Here is an 18,359-nt window from a genome sequence, read left to right as displayed (position 1 = left end):
AGTGAAGTCTAAAATCAGGATCAGTTCTGTCATTTGAATAATTGTAAAAATTTATGTCATGACAGGCATGGCCGTTACCTCTTTCTGCTTCAACTTATTATTTGTATAGGGCAATAACGTCTCAGAAAAACTATGAAACTGTATTGGCTAATATTTATGAAAGCTTTAAATACTTCCAGCCAATTATTATTGCTGAGACTGCTGTTAGACATTTGAGTTGGAGCCACGTTTAGGACAGTGTTATACATACTGGTGTTAAAATTACACACTTGTTGTGGGTGACCTTCTTTCATGTGTTTCACCCGTGATTTGCAAAGCATTTTTCTATCAGCCTTGATTATTTTACTTTGTTGTCTGGATTTTACAGATACGAAAAATAAGGAGTTATAGTTAGATGTCTTGCTGAGGACTGGGAGAGAACAAAGAACAGAAGTCAGATTCTGGGCTCTCAGTGCTTTGCTCTCCTCACAAAACACCACAGCAACGAATGCACTGTAGACGGAGGACACTGATAGTGAACTGCAAAATGAGGGAAGACAAGGTCATGTTTGATAAACATTTCATGGTACTGGTCGTTGCAGAAGAAGAGATTAATTGCTTCAGGGTTACTTTAACCTTTTCAGGTTATATTCATTTAAGACAGCTCATGTAATGATTTGTTTGGTAATTACTTGATTGCATAAATATCAGGATCCTATAGCTGTAATTGCTACTGGCGCATCCTAAAGGGAGTTTTTAAATTAAGCTTAGGAATATATCTGATTTTGAAATGACACTGACTTATCATTTATATAATTTAATTAATATCTAGATATCATAGACAACGTACTATCTCTTCTGAGAAGCAGAGATTTGCCAACATTAACAAATGAAATCCTCACAGTGCCTTTGAGAGACATTTTACAGGTGGAAAACCTACTTATATGTAGATTGAATGACATGCCTACTGTGGTCAGCTGATGCAAGCCTATGGCCAATTTTCCCAGTCCCTTTCGTGTTACAGACAGGTGAGGTATCAACCATGATCTAGCACAACTGAGCTAGGTTAATATTATTGTTCCCTGTCACCGTCCTCCAAAATCAGAAGGTTTTACATCTCACTCATAATCAGTCTTTCCTACCACGAAAGACGTTTAGGGAACATATATCACCCTAAGAGCTCCCTTAGAGGGTGAACACATGGCTGGTTATGCTGGTAGATGTGAACTGGTTATAACCTCTGGTGAATGTAGCAGTGAATAACAGGTGAGAGGTGGCAGCAGTAAACCTGGTTCGATTACAAACAGAACAGCATGTGAAACTGCAATCACTTTACAGCCCCAAACCTTATGAAAGCTCTCCTCCCATCACATGTTTCGTATGATTCTGATGTTCATCAAAAAGGGAAAGATACTGAGGAACACGGTGAGCAAGGATTTGGTAAACAGCATTCCTGCTTACAGAGAAAACCTTGTCACTTTTCTTTTGGCCCCAGTATAAATACTTTTTGCCAAAAAAGTACCTATTAAGGGCAGATTCTCAGTGAAACAAATCAGATCATATCAGTGAATAATCTGAATCCTTCAAATATTCAAAATGTAGACATAACTGGTGAAATCACTATTAAATAATAATTCTCTGTTTACACAATGATTTAATAGCCACTGAATAGATTTTAATAGTGTGAGTCAATCTCCAGGATCAGATGGTGCTAATCAATGCCCTTAATTCAGTTCTGAGGTTTAGATTATGATATTATCCAGCTCCTGGCCTGATTTTTAACCTGGTAATCACTTAACATTTTGTTAACAACCAACCAATTGTTTGAGCTTGTTTAAAAGTAGGTATTGTCTAAAAATGTTTGTTCAGCATAAGAAAATCTCTTTCAGACCAGCCAAATGCAGAGCAAGGGGTGACAGATTAGATTTCTCAAGATAGCCAGAAGTTTGACATTATTGTGCCTGTTCGTTATGAACTCCTGCCAGGTAAATTTTAATTACCATGCAAATCTAAGCCAGATAATTTTTATACTCTGCAATTTTGCAGCATAACAAAACATCATGAATATGGGATCTTAAACACTTTTGGCTGCATGTAGCATATTAAATAACATAATTGAGGAATTTTTTAACAATATATCTGTGGGCTTTGGATGGCGGGTTTTTGTTTGTTTTGCATTCAGCAGATACAATAAAAGACCTCATCATGGAGTGTAATGTCTTTCTAACTTTAGGACTGAAAGCACTAGAAAGTTCTGCCACCTCCGGAGTTTAAAGGGGCTCTACTAACAGCAGCTCTCATTTTGTCATCCCCTGAGCAGCACTTTCCTAATCCCAAATAGCATATTCAAGAGGTAATTAGCACAACAAAATCTGACTATAGTAATCTGAACCCCTTATTTTAACACTAATTAACTGACATTAGAATAAGTTTTAAAATCTACTGTTTTGTTACCAAGAATAGAAAATGTATTTATGTAGGGTTTATAGCATAGGTTGTTGAGCTGGTGCTTAGGGAGCTCTCAGTGCAGCCAATATAAGGGTCACAACTGAACTGACAAAAGCTCTCCCCAGACATATAAGATGGTACATAAAAAAACCAAAACAAAACAAAATTACAGTATCTTCTCATTGCAATCCAAAAAGCCTCACAGAAGCAGGGCAAGCACTAACATGTGTAGTCAACATCTGCCAGTTGCCAATGGGACAATATCAATGGGGAAATGAATTTGATCTCTCATGGGCCCACTGGTACACTGCTGTTATCTCATTGACAGTAATAGTATTTTACCAGTCTAATGCTTAAGTTTGTGTTGTCAGCGTTATACAGAATGAACTTGTGATATATTTATAACATACCATCCACTATGCTTGTGAGGGTGTTTTCAACAATAAAATATTTTAAAATCTGAAGGAAATATTGAAAACAGAAGAGGAGAAAAGACTTTTTGGTAGCTAGACAACAGAAAGAGTTGTACAGATGATGTACGTGGACTTGAACATGGGATGTCCTGAGTAACAGCAATTCTGGTGGTACCAATGTCACATTTCTCTGAAAAAAACATGGGTAACAGGAGCAGCAATATCCCTAAAAAGCCTCAGAGAAGACACCTGAAAGCACCTTTACAGAAGGTGAAGTTTAGCAGAATTATACAAAGATTTGATCAATTTGCACAACAGTCCACATAGCTGAACTGTTTATGGACCATTTTATCTTTTATTAGTCTCTTGTTGTGTTGTGACATGATTTTACACTGGAAATCAGGGCCTGCAGGCAGCAGCTGAAAAACAAAAACGAATCTGTGTGAGTTCCCTTATAAAAACATTTTTGTTCTCCTGTGTGATGCATTGGTAGCATTTTTTCTGCAACAACGAGCACAGTCTGATAGCTGAAGATAAATGCTGAGCTGTAGCAGCAATATTTGTGAACAGTTACTCCAGCCGTAGGGGCTATGAGCTGGTGATGGTAGGCAAACATAGATATCATGAGGCTTTATCATAAATATCCATCAGGACAGCAAAGCAGACCCCTCAGCAGAGAGTGGTAATGCTGATCCACGCACCTCTGGTGTTTGCTAGGCATGGGATAGTAGCAATATATTGCTAGAAGGATTATGCTATGCTGCTAATGACTGTTTATGTATTAGAGGAATTAGACAACTAGTCATTACGATGAAGATTTCAGGAAACTAACAACATCTTTTGAACTGAAGAAGCACAGGAGCTTGGGATGCACACAATAGAAAGAGGGGAGATTCATGGTTGCTGGTTGACACTGAAGGGGACAATGCTGCCTAGACCAAGGTGAAGATAACAAGCTGTTTGGCTGCAGACGTGCGACTGAAAGGTCATTTCATTCCTTGTTACATAATTCTGTTGAGAGAAATCTTCATATTGGAACAACACATCAGAGAGATCTGTTTATTTCCAACAACAAAACTCAAACGTTATTAAAAAATGTTCTGGGTGTCATGTGTACCTTGTTTTGTGAAAGCTGAGTTTCTGAGAGTCTAGTGCATTCTCAATTAATTTTTCTTCTTATCAACAATCTGTTATTTAAAAAATCGGTTTTGAAATCCTTTTCCTAATTTGAACCATGCTTGAATACCATCCATGAAAACCATACAGTTTGGTTATGTGATTGGAATGAACTGATGAATATTCCATTATTACAGCTGCTCTGAATATTTTTGTCAGTCCTCTACATACAATATTGTGCTGGTTTTGGCAGGGTAGAGTTAATTTTCTTCATAGTAGCTGGTATGGGGCTATGTTTTGGATTTGTGCTGAAAACAGTGTTGATAATACAGGGATGTTTTTCGTTATTGCTGAGCAGTGCTTACACAGAGTCAAGGCCTTTTCTGCTTCTCACGTCACCCCACCAGCGAGTAGGCTGGGGGTGCACAAGAAGCTGGGAGGGGACACAGCTGGGACAGCTGACCCCAGCTGACCAAAGGGATATTCCATACCATATGACGTCATGCTCAGCATATAAAGCTGGGGGAAGAAGAAGGAAGGGGGGGATGTTCAGAGTGATGGCGTTTGTCTTCCCAAGTAACCGTTACATCTGATGGAGCTCTGCTTTCCTGGAGATGGCTGAACACCTGCCTATGGATGGGAAGTAGTGAATGATTTCCTTGTTTTGCTTTACTTGTGTGCGTGGCTTTTGCTTTACCTATTAAACTGTCTTTATCTCAACCCACGAGTCTTCTCACTTTTACCCTTCCGATTCTCTCCCCCATCTCACCAGGGGGGAAGTGAGGGAGCGGCTGTGTGGTGCTTAGTTGCCAGCTGGGGTTAAACCGTGACAAACATTAAGCAACCATTGCATAAGAGAGGTGTGTGAACATTTCCTTTGTGTTTTTTGCCTCACGGTTATCCTTTCTATAGAACAAGCTGCAAATCAAGTTAAATGTGGCTCCCATAAAATTTTTCCAATATTGTCTTAGCTATTTGATGGAAGAGTTTCTTCTGAAGAGATGCAGTACGGTACTGTCTGGACAGCCAAGCAATCTACATTTGCTTGGCTCCTCTGCCCTATAACACCTAGAAGTCTGAGAATTTTGCAAGTGGGACTTCGCTGTTCATTTAAACAGATGGCCTTGACTGTAGCTATCCATGCATCTACATCAAATCTGAGTATAAAAGGTAGGACTTCAAACCAGGAGTCTCCAAACAATGGTCTGTTCTGGTCTGTCATGCTCATCACAGAGGGATATATCACCTCTAAACTGCCTTGGAGCTAGAACAACTTTCAAAAATAAAAGGTAAGACAAATACTGGTCATGAATTAACACAAGTTTTGGCACATGTGTGCCAGGCAGACTGAAATACAGCTGGATGGAATAGATGTTAGCTTTCAGTTACTGTCACTGTTCCCCTCTGGTTTCTTCTTAGCATTATGTGAGGCAAGTTTTTGCACCAGAAGAATTCCAACTGAACAGAGACATAGGATGCTTTATGGATTTCCTCAGGCTCACGTATGTTTAATTTGCCAGCCAGATTTACTCAAAGGAAGGTTTATTATCCAGTGTATTGTTTAGACACTATGAAAATTCATGTCTAAGTAAAAAACATTCACTAGCTCTTACATTAAGCCAGTACTAACATAAGATGAGAAATTCATGTAAAAAGTGATTTTAAATTGTGAGACGTCCATCATCAACCTCAGGTTTTGATAAAGGATGGGTTTTTTTAAACTCTATTGAAAAAACACTAATACACTTCAAAACCAGATATTTTTACTGTCTAATACTACATTGCATACGTATCCTAAGCATTCTGCAGACTGCATTGAATTCTTATATAATCTGTCCACACATAATAACTCAGACAACTAAGAAATAAGTGTAATAAGAGGCTCAATTTCTACATTTTACCCAGTTGCAAACATAATACTGTGTTGCAAGTGGTTAGTTTAACCACAAGGACTTTTCAGGCTCATTTAACGGTACCATGTCATCAGGATGATTGCAATGGAACTTAGTTTATCAAAGAGTTTGCTTTGAAATGCACACACCTTAGGGAGGTTCACTTCTTTCTTTCAGAAAAGTGCACAGGGCTTACCAGCTGAGTTAGCTCTTCTGCATCCTTAACATAGCCCAGGAAAAAGCCTGTTACTCTGGGGCCATTTTGCTAGATGTTATGTCATCATTCAAGAGGGAAATAACCCATCACATGTATCCATGGGTTCCTTTATGTTGATATAATTACATGGGAACAGAAATTCAATCCAGTGAAAATTTAAGTCATGATACACAAGGAAAGAAAGGCAGTAACATAAGGGGAAGACAGATGACAGGGTGACAGGATTTTACTGGAAGCAGCAGCGTAATCTGAACTGTAGCACTAACATTTCCTGTAATACCAAAAATTGTGCTACAAATGGCCTCTTAGATGTTTTGAGACAGAGGTCTGTTCTACCACTGTGAGTTAGGATGCTTATATATACTCGAGAGGTCTTGCTATTCTGAAATAGCCACACCTTGAACACGAAAAAGATGACGTGTCTTGAGTTCAAATCCACTTGCCTCTGGGTTTTGTCTTATTCTGGAACCCTCTTTTCCTTGACATTGCTGTTGGCTACTCTAATGGAAGGCAACCTTCCCACCTGTGAGCCTAGCTAAGTTTCTTCTGCTTCTGCTACCAAGTTAGGCCCAAACACTGCTTCTTGTATCATTTTTAAATGGGAGAAATACTGGAAACACAGTGTGCCAGGATTATTTCAGGGAGACCTACTTGTATTCAGTACCACTAGGCCAACATTCCCAATTTCCAAATTAATCAAGCTCTTACCTAAATTTTAGCAACCACAGTCAATTAAAGAAACATAACTAACATGCTATCAAATCAAAGAATCTCCAGAGGCTCATGTTTTGTATTCAGACGTGCCGACACAGTCTAATGTGACAAGTTTTTCCCTTGGTGCCAACAGCAACTAGTCAGGTTTAACCGTTACAAATGCACAAGGTGAATCAAAGGCAGAGGTATACTCACTAATGTCACAAACATGCTTTTGAGTTTAAAATGTTTTAAAAATCACTCTTTTTCTTGAATGACACACAGTATCATGCAATCGGTAGCTTTGCATTGGGTTCTCTGACAATAGTCTGGTTTGGTTGCAACAAAAGAGAAGTATGGAGGATGGAAGCGACAGAGAAACATTACTGGGCTGCTAGTAGGCCTTAAATATGAAGTAGATAGGCATTTAATCAACATGAGACCGTGCGTGAGTATTACAGATGTAAAAGTCTTTCATTCAGCCCATAGAATCTTACAAAGCAATGCAAATAAAACAGTACATACGTGTTTAGCTGCAGAAATGTAGCCTTGTGCACTATTAAAATAGTTTAGACCTTTGGATCAAATCCAAAGCACTGCAAATACTGCGACAAGATAAACTCCTAGAAATGGAATTAATTTGCAGCACAATTGTGGATATTCCTATTACTATGCCAGCACATACAACCAACCACATTGGGTGGAGTTACGAAAAAAAAGGAAAGAAAAAAGAGCATAGTCTGAATAGACTGGCAAACTGACATATTTTGATTTATTTGTAGTTAGTAGAAGAAAAATTAGCCAACTCCTTTTTTCATAATCACAGGGAGTTTGGCTGAAACAATGTAATCTATATTCATTCACCTTGACAAAAAGGGAAGCTAGAAAATTCCAGGCAATCTTGCTAATCTATACATTTAACCATTCATACCCATGACTTGGCACCTCTAACTCCGAGCAAAAATGTAACACGTGCATGCACTGGGCAAGATCCATGTTACAAAGCCTTTATCAGTTCTGAAAATATAGGAGAAGACACTTAAAGTAGTCCTAAATGTTTTTGTACCAACTAAGCTGCTCAGCCTCTAGCTATTGCTTACTTCTCCGGCTCACACAGGCTTTGCGGATGTTGACAGGGAAGGTTGTCAAGCTTTCAGTGTCCCATTTCTTGGCACTCATGGACTCCCTCTGCTCAACTGCCTGTGCTGTTAAGCACAGATATACATTATACAAATGTTAAAAACCCCCAAATTTGCAAGCACTGACATTTTATTTTGGTTAACAGGTCTGGGTTGGGTTTGGGGTTTTTTTTGGCTTTCCTGAGAATCAGAATCACTGAGGCTGGCCAGCCCCTCTGGAAGTCCCTAGTCCCACCGTGGCTTGAGCAGGGTCAGCCACAGCTGGTTGCCCAGGACCATGTCCAGTCGAGTTTGAATATCTCCAAGGATGGAGACTCCACAACCTCTCTGGGCAACCTGGTCTGGTGTTCGACCACCCTCACAGTAAATAAGTTTTTCTTAGATTTAAAAGGAATTTCCTTTATTTCAATTTGTGCCTGTTGCCTTCTGTCCTGTCACTGCGTACAACAGAAAGGAGCCTGGTTCCATCTTCTTTACCCTCCCATCGGGTACTTATGCACATTGATAAGATCGCCCCTAAGCCTGCTCTTTTTGAACCTAAAAAGTCCCAGCTCTCTCACCCTCTCCAAGCTCCAAGCCCTTCATCATCTTAGTGGCTCTTCAGTGGATGCACTCCAGCATGTCCATGTCTCTCTTGTACTGGGGAGCCCAGTACCGGACACACCACCCAGATGTGTCTCACCAGTGCTAAGTACAGAGAAAGGATCACCTCCCTTGACCTGCTGCAATGCTCTGCCTGATGCAGCCAAGGAGGCTGTTGGCCGCCTTTGCCACAAGGGCACACTGCTGGCTCATGGTCAACTTGGTGTCCCCCAGAACTCCCAGGGCCTTCTCTGACAAACTGCTTTCCCGTTGGTTGCCCCCCGGCATGTGCTGGTGCATGGGGTTATTCCTCCCCAGGTGCAGGGTTTGGCACTTCCACTTGTTGAGCTTCATGGAGTTCCTGTCAGCCCATTTCTCCAGCCTGAGGAGGTCCCTCTGAATGGCAGCACAACCATCTGGTGTACCCACCAATTCCTTCCACTTTTTTAACTAATTAACAAAATGGTGAAGATATACTTGCTATTATCAGTCTTTTCTTGTTAGCACTGTCAGACACAGAATTAAAAAAGTGAGACTAAATGGTGGATATGAGACCTTTAATAACAACAATTATTAGAATAACTCTACTATGAACACTTGTGTTTTGAAACATTAACTCTCAAGCCTCAACAGAAATCCTTCTTTGATGACTCAGTGCTGTCAACATTTGATACTTTACTAGAAATCTTACGTTTCTGCCATGTCTGTTCAAAACCTGTCACAATGTGCCAGCTTGCTGTGAAGTCCAGTGGCTGGTACTACGTACTGTGGCTACGGCAACCTTGGTTCAAATCTGACTTACAGCAGGAGGGGGACATGTGTTTTTATGCTTCCTTTTCAACAGCTTTTAAAATAATTATGTAACTTTGAATGTCCTTTCACCAGATTTTCCTCCATCACTAGGCACAGCATTGAAAACAGAAAGAAGATTCGCAGACCAAAATTATTGTATGTTTGAAGACAGATGTTGGCCAAGCAAAAGGCAACGAAAGATTTCCACACCAGACTGCAATTGCCAAAAGGAGCAGGAATATTCTTCTGCCACCATAACATTTGTGACTATCTTCTGCACCTACTTCTCTGTCGGAAGCGTTGTTTTCTGTTGGGGGATGTGGCATGCCACAATGGTAGTGGTCACCCCGGGGAGGAGAGCAGCACATGGAACATTATAGCCGGTCCGCACTAGGTGGCAATGCTTGCTCAGCTCTGCTAGAGGGGACAGAAAACATAAGCCACTGAACACGTCCTTTGTAGCTTGCCGTGATCGTATAGCGGTTAGTACTCTGCGTTGTGGCCGCAGCAACCTCGGTTCAAATCCGAGTCACGGCACAGGGGAGAGGGAACTGTTTTAGTTCTCGCTTTTGGAGGCTTGGTGCTGGAGACACGCCACCGGGGAGGTGACACCCACCCAAGCCCTCACTCTGCAGTAACTGCTGAACAGGCCTCAGTGTCTGAAGCACAGAAGAAACAGAGGAGAGGAAGCAGTAGCTGCACAAAAAAAGTTCATGTAGCTCATTGCTACATGATAAGGTGGTTGACATTCTTTGCACCATAGTTTTTTCGTCTCCTTTTGTGTGATTTCAAGCAGTTCACACAGATGTTGTTGTACTAAGGTTGTCTGGGATGACATTTTCACTGACTTCACTCTGTCAGTTTTTTAACATATATCTCGTTTCTCTCTCCCAGTGAAGACAGATAGATTGATTTCTTTCTATGATCTGTCCCCAGGGGTGACTCGCCACAAAAGAAAATTCCCAAAGATTTTTTTCAGGAAAGAGCAGCAAAGGAAGCATGAAATTACATACAATTAATTTCTTTATCATGACGCTTTTTAGTATCTTTGTTCCAAGAATGATGCACTTACGAGGCTAGTAATCAATAGCAGCAAATGGGAGACATCGTGTCTAGGTCCAAAATTTGATTAAAGAGAAGCAAGACACTGCTGGAAGTGCAGTGCTGTTTTTGTGGGGAGAGGATGATGTGACTGGGAGGATTCTGCCAAGATGGGGGCAAATGGTCTGACATGATTCTCTGTTTATCTAAGCACCATTCACTTGCCCTGCCTACGCTGCCTGGTGGATGTTGCTGTTTATTGGGGCAGGGGTGCTAGGGACCAGTGGTTTTCCAGTATGGGGACGGTGAGGTAAGGAAGTTAGCTGAAAGGCAGAAGGAAAGAAATTTTCAAGAAACACTCCCAAATGCCTACAGATAGGCACTTTATATAGTGATTGAGCTGTGCAGCAACACAGTTCTAGTTCTAATTTGTTATTAATAGAAGATGCTCAAAAATGTATTTATGAACTTCAGATCATATGACCAATTCTAATTTCACCGTTAGATAGCTATACATCTGTATTGGGTCTGGCTGAGATGGAGTTAATTTTCCCCATAGCAGCCCTCATAGTGCTGTGCTCTGTGTTGGTAGCTAGAAAGGTGTTGATTACACACCAGTGTTTCGGGTACTGCTGAGCAGTGCTCGCACAACATCAAGGCTGTCTTTCCAACATTGCCCCCCCCCTCACCAGTAGGCTGGGGGTGGGCAAGATCTTGGGAGGAGACAGAGCCAGGACAGCTGACCCAAATTGACCAAAGGGTTATTCCATACCATATGACGTCTCCTCAGCAATAAAAGCTAGGAGAAGGAGGAGGAAGGGGGGGCATTCGTTATTTGGGTTTGTCTTCCGGAGCAACCACTACGCGTACTGAAGCCCTGGTTCCCGGGAAGTGGCTGGACATCACCTGCTGATGGGAAGTAGAGAATAAAATCTTTTGGTTTTTCTTTGCTTTCGCATGTGACCTTTGGTTTTGCTTTATTAAACTGTCCTTGTCTTGATCCACGAGCCTTTTGTTATATTTTCTCTTCTCCGTCCAGTTGAGGAGGGGGAGTGATAGAATGGCTTGGTGGGCACCTGGTGTCCAGCCACGGTCAACCCACCACAACATCTTGCTGACTGAAGTAAAAACTACTCATTTTGACCAAACGATTTTTTCACGCTTAAGCACACAGCCTGAGTACAAGTCAAAATAAAAAGCAGCGGATGAAAAAGGAGAAGGCAACAAATACTCATTTATGGGAAATAGCTGCATGTTTCTAACAGATGAGGCTGGAATCTCAAAAAGTTTTCCTTACTGAAGACAATGTATGTCCTCCTGAGGTCAAACACTATTCAGGCATCCAGACGCAGGCTTCCCAGCTCTTGGCAAACTTTATCCAGGTGTCTGTCCAGGGCTCAGTAAGGAAGCAAGACTATCTTGAAACTATTAAGATGAAAAGGGATTGCTTTTAAAGCAGGACTCACGTAACTATGAAGACCAGCAGGGAATATTTAATTCCATTAAACCCATCTCTCAGCAAACAAGAAATAGGAAGGACAATACAGCGAAACAAAGCAGTTCAATAGCTGGTGGATCAACCTTAAATCTCTGTCTAGAATTTACACTTTTGTCTCTCTGGAAGACTTCATGTTTCTTGTATTAGGCCTTCTAGAGTTCTTTTGTAATTATTTTTCAGTCAAGTTCAGTTCTTTCACAAAAAAACTTCAAACCGATATGCTCGTTTTCTTACTGTTGCTTTAGCTAAATGATTCAGACTTTTCTTTCTCAAGTGTAACAGTAAAACACTAATTTACCCCATGTGGTTTTAATACAAATGCCTTCATGGTTATATCATAAAGAAGTTTTCTCCTCTGTGCCAGTACAAAGGTCAGTACACCTTCTCGCCTTCAGCTGCATGGTGAGTAATAGCAACAGTGCAGGTCCCAGAATAAACACATCCTACTATGCCAGATTTTTCTAAAGAGTTTAGATAGACCTGCCACCCCCAAACAAATTAGTGATAGAATTCTGGAGAGCAAAATAAAAGGTTTGCTGCTCATATCAGAGGACAACAACAACAACAACGAACAAAAACCAAACAAAATTATTATTCCAGAAGTCTGGAAGCACAAGATCTAAACTGGGAATGCAGGGATCCACAAGAAAGAAATTACCAGAAATAGCGTGGTGGCTATGTTGTTGGCTCCATGCACAACTCTCAGGTGCAAGAGGCACGTAGGTGCTGGCTTAGCAGCACAGAGACACTGATTATGTTAACATTATAGACTGTATTATAAGAGAAAATTTTTGCTATATTAGGATGGAATATCAAAAGTCTGCTCTCTTCTCAAAGATTTTTAAAACACTATGTTTTGGGACCCCTTTGGATGGAGGCTTCTTTGTGACAAAGAAGATATTCCTTTAAAAAGAGTATCATGAAGTGTCATCTTCTGAGTTGTATTTGGTGCAGAGAAAATATATACAATTCTTCATAAAAGAGTGGAGGAAAAAGTTGTAAAACATTAAGCACATGAATGACTTTCACACAGCTTTGTGAGAGAGATATTTATCAGATGTATTTGAATTTAACTCAAAGAGCTGATTTTGCTTCTGTGAAATTCCAAATTAAGAGGACACATCTATATAGTTTTTAGAATAAAAAATTGGGAATTTAGAATTTAAGAGATATAAAAACAGAGAGAAATAAATGTTAAAAAAAACCAACATAAAACATGGTTTAGATAGTTTTGGACATTTGGTAGTTTTGGGTTTGTGCTGAACTCTTGGTGAAGAAATAAAACCAGGCCCTACTCAGTAGTTTGAAATGTAGTGCAGACAGTTGCAGGATTCAAACCTGAGCCAAAGCTTAACACAAAGTGGTACAAGTCGAAAGCTTCAAAAATTGACCACAGTCTTCACACGTGCAGCTCTCTCCAGTGCTGTGAGTGACTGCTGGAGCTTTACAAATAAGAAGCCACACAGTCTTATTTAGAGAGCAGGACATGCTTTCTGTTAAGAAACACCAAGGATTATGAGAAAAGCTACAGAACTGCAGCATCAGACATTGTTTATGCAGTTATGTTTACACATCAGGCTCAGGAATCTCCCTGTCTGCCAAATTTTCCCCAATTACTACCCATCCTGCAATAATACTCTGTAAACTCAGAGCCAAACTTTCAGAGGTAAAATCATCCCACCTGTGAAATGAATTCCTGGCATTCTTTGCTAAAGCACGACCAGCTATTTAAGCTTTCAGGAGTTCTCTTTACCACAGAAGATCTCCTTTCAAAGAGTCTTCTTGACCAGAGCTCTTTGAAAGGATTTCAGAGGGGACCTATAAAAGTTTTAATATGAGCTGCACTCCTGTAAAGAGAATGGAAAACAGAATTAATTTGATTTGATGACTGCAGATTCAAAACAGCCACTGCTTTCTATCCTGCTCAACACCTGATATGAACATCAGACAGGATACAACCAACTCTGCTGCACTCCTGAAAAATGAAGGAAGTAGAACAGAAATCTACATCAGGTTCAATTAATATTTCAAAAGTTTTTCAAGTCTTTCTGTTCAGTGTTGCCTTCTTAACAACTAAGTGTCTTTCTCCATAGCTTAAAAACTCTAGCAGTTCTAACCCTAATCAACAGCTAATGTTAAAATACAATAACAAGAAATAAATCTCTCCCCAAACACTGTTGATGGGTACATCCTGTTAGTTTCAGTGCCAAAATGTGAATTAGTCATGTTGGGGATATGAAGATGGACACCTCTATGTCTTAAAGGTTTTATGTTCTACACAGAAAGGGCCATGCACGAGAACAATGGCAGGCACAAAAGAACACAGAAGAGCTGCAGAGAAAGGCATGCACTCTCTTTTCCTGTCTGGTTTTTAAAATACTATTCTTCATTTCCCACCAGATCAGCATGTTGCATAAAGGCAGAGAAGGCTGCTGAAGTGAACCCTTCTCTCTGGCCTTCAAACTGTTCTTAGACAAAAAACTCAGAGCTTCAGAAATAGATTTATGTAAACCTGGATCCTTGTAAATATTTTGAACATATCATTATTAGACCGTGGTTTCCAACTGGAAGAGTGTTAGCTGGACATGTCTGCTAGAAATGAAGACCCACATATAAACATACAGGCAATTCTTTGTACAATTCAAGGCTCAAAATCAGTTCCAGGATTATATCTCTGTGTTTCCTAGCCTGCAATCCTGTTATCCTTGGAAACTGTTTTGTACTAAAGTTCTTGTTTTCTTTTTCCCTAATGAGAAGGGAAAATTGATAAATATTTTCTCAGGAAAGGGAATGCTGGGAGCCACCTGCACTTGCATGTTTATATTCCAAAATGAAGCTGGATTTTAATTTTGATTCTCTTGTGAGAAGAACAGATAACTGCAGGGGGAATTGGTAAGAAAGGTCTGCCTGCACCATTCTTGCTCTCAGTTTATAGTGCTAGCATTGAGCTAGCAATACAGGTGTTGGTATCCTCAATAAACTAAAGCAAACAGAATGACCACTTTTTCCAGGTAAGTTATCATAAAATAAAAAAAGGACATTTTGAATTTGTCTAGTGTCCTATCAAAGCTTTTAAAAATCATCAATATTACTATAACTAGCAATAAGGTAATACAAGGTTTCTACACTTTAGCTACAGATGAACACTGGATATAGAGAAGTCAGTTCCAGGGAGGTTGAGGTCAAGCAGGGGCGAGCCTTGAGTGTTTTGGCAGTCTCAGGATGTCGCATGAGTAGAGCAGAATTTCTGGCATTGCAACTTTCGGATTTCGTTTCTAGGACTTCACTAACTAGGATGCTTTAAAGAATATATGCACCTATGATGACTTAATTTGGTATTTCTGGAGTTTATAAAATCTAACAGAGCGGATGACATTTCTGAGAGACTACAGCAGGGACAGAGTATGAAAGGTCATCCTGGTCTCTTTTATGCTAGTGCATGTTTCTAAGTTGCTTTCTTTTGGGAAATTAGTCACATCTGTCTCATCAATTAGACCAAGAAGTCAAGAGCTAATTGCTCTGTGTCCTGGTTTTGGCTGGAATAATTTTCTTCTTAGTGGCTGGTACAGTGCTGTGTTTTGGATTTAGTGTGAGAATGATGTTGATAACACACTGATGTTTTACTTGTTGCTAAGTAGCGCTTATCTTAAGCCAAGGACTTTTCAGTTTCCCATGCTCTGCCAGCAAGCAGGTGTGCAAGAAGCTGGGAGGGAGCACAGCCGGGGCAGCTGACCTGAACTAGCCAAAGGGGTATTCCATACCATGGAACGTCATGCCCAGTATATAAACAGGGTGGAGTTGGCCGGGAGGAGCGGATCTCTGCTTGGGCATCGGTCAATGGGTGGTGAGTAATTGCATTGTGCATCACTGTTTTTTTCCCTTGGTTTTTATTTCTTTTTTTTTCTTCTTTTTTTTTTTTTTTTTTTTGTTATAGTCCTTTTCATTACTAGTAGTATTATAATAATAACAATATATTATATAAAATATATTGTTATTATTATAATAATATTATTATAACCCACAGGTTTTACTTTTTTTCCTGATTCTCCTCCCCATCCCACTGGGAGGCGGGCAGGAGTGAGGGAGCGGCTGCGTGGTGCTTAGTTGCTGGCTGGGGTTAAACCATGACACTTTGATATATTCCTAAAAGGCTGAGTGATATTTAGACCGGAAATGTGAGGCCAATCAGAGGAATACCCAAAGATATTTTAGAAAACACAACAGAAAGAGCTTTTGTGAATCTGAGGGAGGTGATTAGATGCCAGGGGTCACTAGCCTACTACACTGACACTGGGACAACTAAGCCTACAACCTCCAGAGGTGAGGTACCCTCCCAGGTTTGCAGGCGTACGGGGCTTCGATTTTTCCTGGCAGCAGTGTGAAGGAAGTTTTGTGTCACTTCCTCGCTGGGTAGGAGGGCAAGGAAAGTTCCTGCTGCTTTGCAGAGAGAAAGGCACCTGTCAATCACACTCTGCAAGAGCTGGGCCTGTTGCATGAAGCTTGAATCTGTCTGAGCCTGCTGGAGATGTAATCTGTTATGCAGAGGACTGATGTCCCATCAGATGCAACAGTGAGAGAAAAACAGTGCTTGCTCTTAAATTAACTCCTTATCAAATTAAAGAACCAACTACCAGAAACTCTATTCAGTGGCATCCAAGTAATCTGATAAAATCCATAATAACAATCTTTTATTAATGTAGTTGTTACCAGCTATGTAATTTTGTTGTTAATTTATCATTTATTACACAAACTGCCATTAGTTACCATAACTAATTTATAAAATCCACATGGTCATTTTAGAAGTCTTCATTCTGAGAATCTGAGCTCGTATTACTCAGTAAGGCAGGACAGTGAAGTTACACACCATTCCTATCACAAAAACAAAGGGAATCACTGGAATCACTGACAAGTGATAGTTCCTCTTGTGTGTCACCAACAAAGACCTTCTTCTAGCAGCAGTTCATGCCTACATAAGCAGGATTTCCACATCAACCACTGTCATATTTCCAAGCAATGCAGGCTGATTGCTTTATTAGCATGAAAAACTAGGAAAGATCAAAACCAACCAGACTTCATGGCTCAGTATCTTAAGTAGCTGTGATGAGTAAAAATTACATGCTCACTATGCCACTGTGTTTATCACAATATCCATAAACATTTAAATAAAAAAAAAAATCCCACTTGGCAACAGGATTACTGAACTAATACTTGTGGCACAGACTCTTTTAGCAAAACATTCTTGTAAAAGTTACAGAGCTTCTAACTGCTTTCTTATCTTAGTCTTAGACATCACTAATAGATTATTTTTGGTATGCAACCTGTAATTACATCTCTTCAAAAGATGCACCTTTCCCTGCCGTGACTCGGATTTGAACCGAGGTTGCTGCGGCCACAACGCAGAGTACTAACCACTATACGATCACGGCAAGCTGTCAGAAAACTCAAAATTAAAGCGACAACTTTTTTCCTCAGTGCTCTCCAAAATTTTATACAAATGGTGCCACCTACAGTTTACACTGAGTTTTAGCAGCAGCTGGTTCTAAACTTTCTTACAAGTTATTGCGTTACTGTCTTCTCAAACTTGCTTCCAGACTTACTTTTCCTTTCTCTTAATAATCCATGCTTATCAGGATTGCCTAAAAACATGCTCAGGAGAGTTATAATAACCCTTCTCCTGTCCCCCAAATCTTTTCAGAGAGAACATTATTTTCCTATTTTATCGGTGGTGGGGAAGGCAAAGTCATGACAGCAGAAAAGTCTGGCAGTGTGCTGTAGAGACAGATTTAGGCAGATGAACAAAATCTACTTAATTGAAAACTTCATTTGCTGAGCTGACCCAGGTATGACTCATTCTAATGTAAGTGCTTGTATTGATGGACATCCTCTTCCTTATCTCTGCAATAAGCACAGAACATAAAAAACACCTTTTCCAGAATTTGCATTATCTGCTGTGGAAGGAGATGGTCAAGTACTGCAGATGAAGTCTGAGGGGAGTGAGCACTTAGCTTCTATCAACTAAGACCATCAATTAGTGTTATACTGAAGTGACTGCTGAGAAGCACCTGCCTTTTGTCAGGTGTTCAAACACAAAAAGACTGAAAACAACATTCAAATAGGCACAACAGCAAAAAATTGTTAGTCCTCTCAAATAAGAGCTCCAACAAAAATCATCCTGCGCAACATAAAGAAAGATTATCATGGGGAAAGAGAATAATGCAGCAAGCTCTGGGACACTCAAGCCCTGCTCAGAAAATGCAGCCTGTTTTCCTCATGCTTAGCCTCCCCACAATTATAGTCATTATTTAATTAAAAAACTTTGCCTGTTGATAGCCTTGGAGATCACAGCAACACCACCACTGCAGTGGTACAGTGCCACACTGAGTCTCTGAAGAAGGAGGAAGACATACAAAAAGACTTATTAGGTTGTCATACACAAGGCCATTAAAATGCCTTCAGCATGCCTTCAACATGCTGAGATGTGGATTTACTCTGGATGAAGGTCTGCACAGTGGGGACTAATCCATAAGTAGACAGTGCAAAATAAACATC

The 18,359-nt window shown here is 40.2% G+C and overlaps 1 protein-coding gene and 2 non-coding genes across 5 annotated transcripts in view; 1 reads left to right on the top strand and 2 right to left on the bottom strand.

Moving 5' to 3' along the window:
• NFIB (nuclear factor I B) overlaps positions 1-18,359 on the bottom strand; it is a 275,853-nt gene that overhangs the window by 210,624 nt on the left and 46,870 nt on the right. The gene's annotated exons all lie outside the window — the stretch shown is intronic.
• Positions 9,737-9,808, top strand: TRNAH-GUG (transfer RNA histidin (anticodon GUG)). Its single transcript has one exon. It is a non-coding gene; the product is annotated as a tRNA-His (tRNA).
• TRNAH-GUG (transfer RNA histidin (anticodon GUG)) lies at positions 17,165-17,236 on the bottom strand. Its single transcript has one exon. It is a non-coding gene; the product is annotated as a tRNA-His (tRNA).

Source organism: Gymnogyps californianus, chromosome Z (assembly GCF_018139145.2).
Source record: "Gymnogyps californianus isolate 813 chromosome Z, ASM1813914v2, whole genome shotgun sequence".
NCBI classification, from domain to species: Eukaryota; Metazoa; Chordata; class Aves; order Accipitriformes; family Cathartidae; genus Gymnogyps; species Gymnogyps californianus.
Note: the sequence above shows the minus strand (reverse complement) of the source record. Positions and strands in the feature narration are given on the sequence as shown.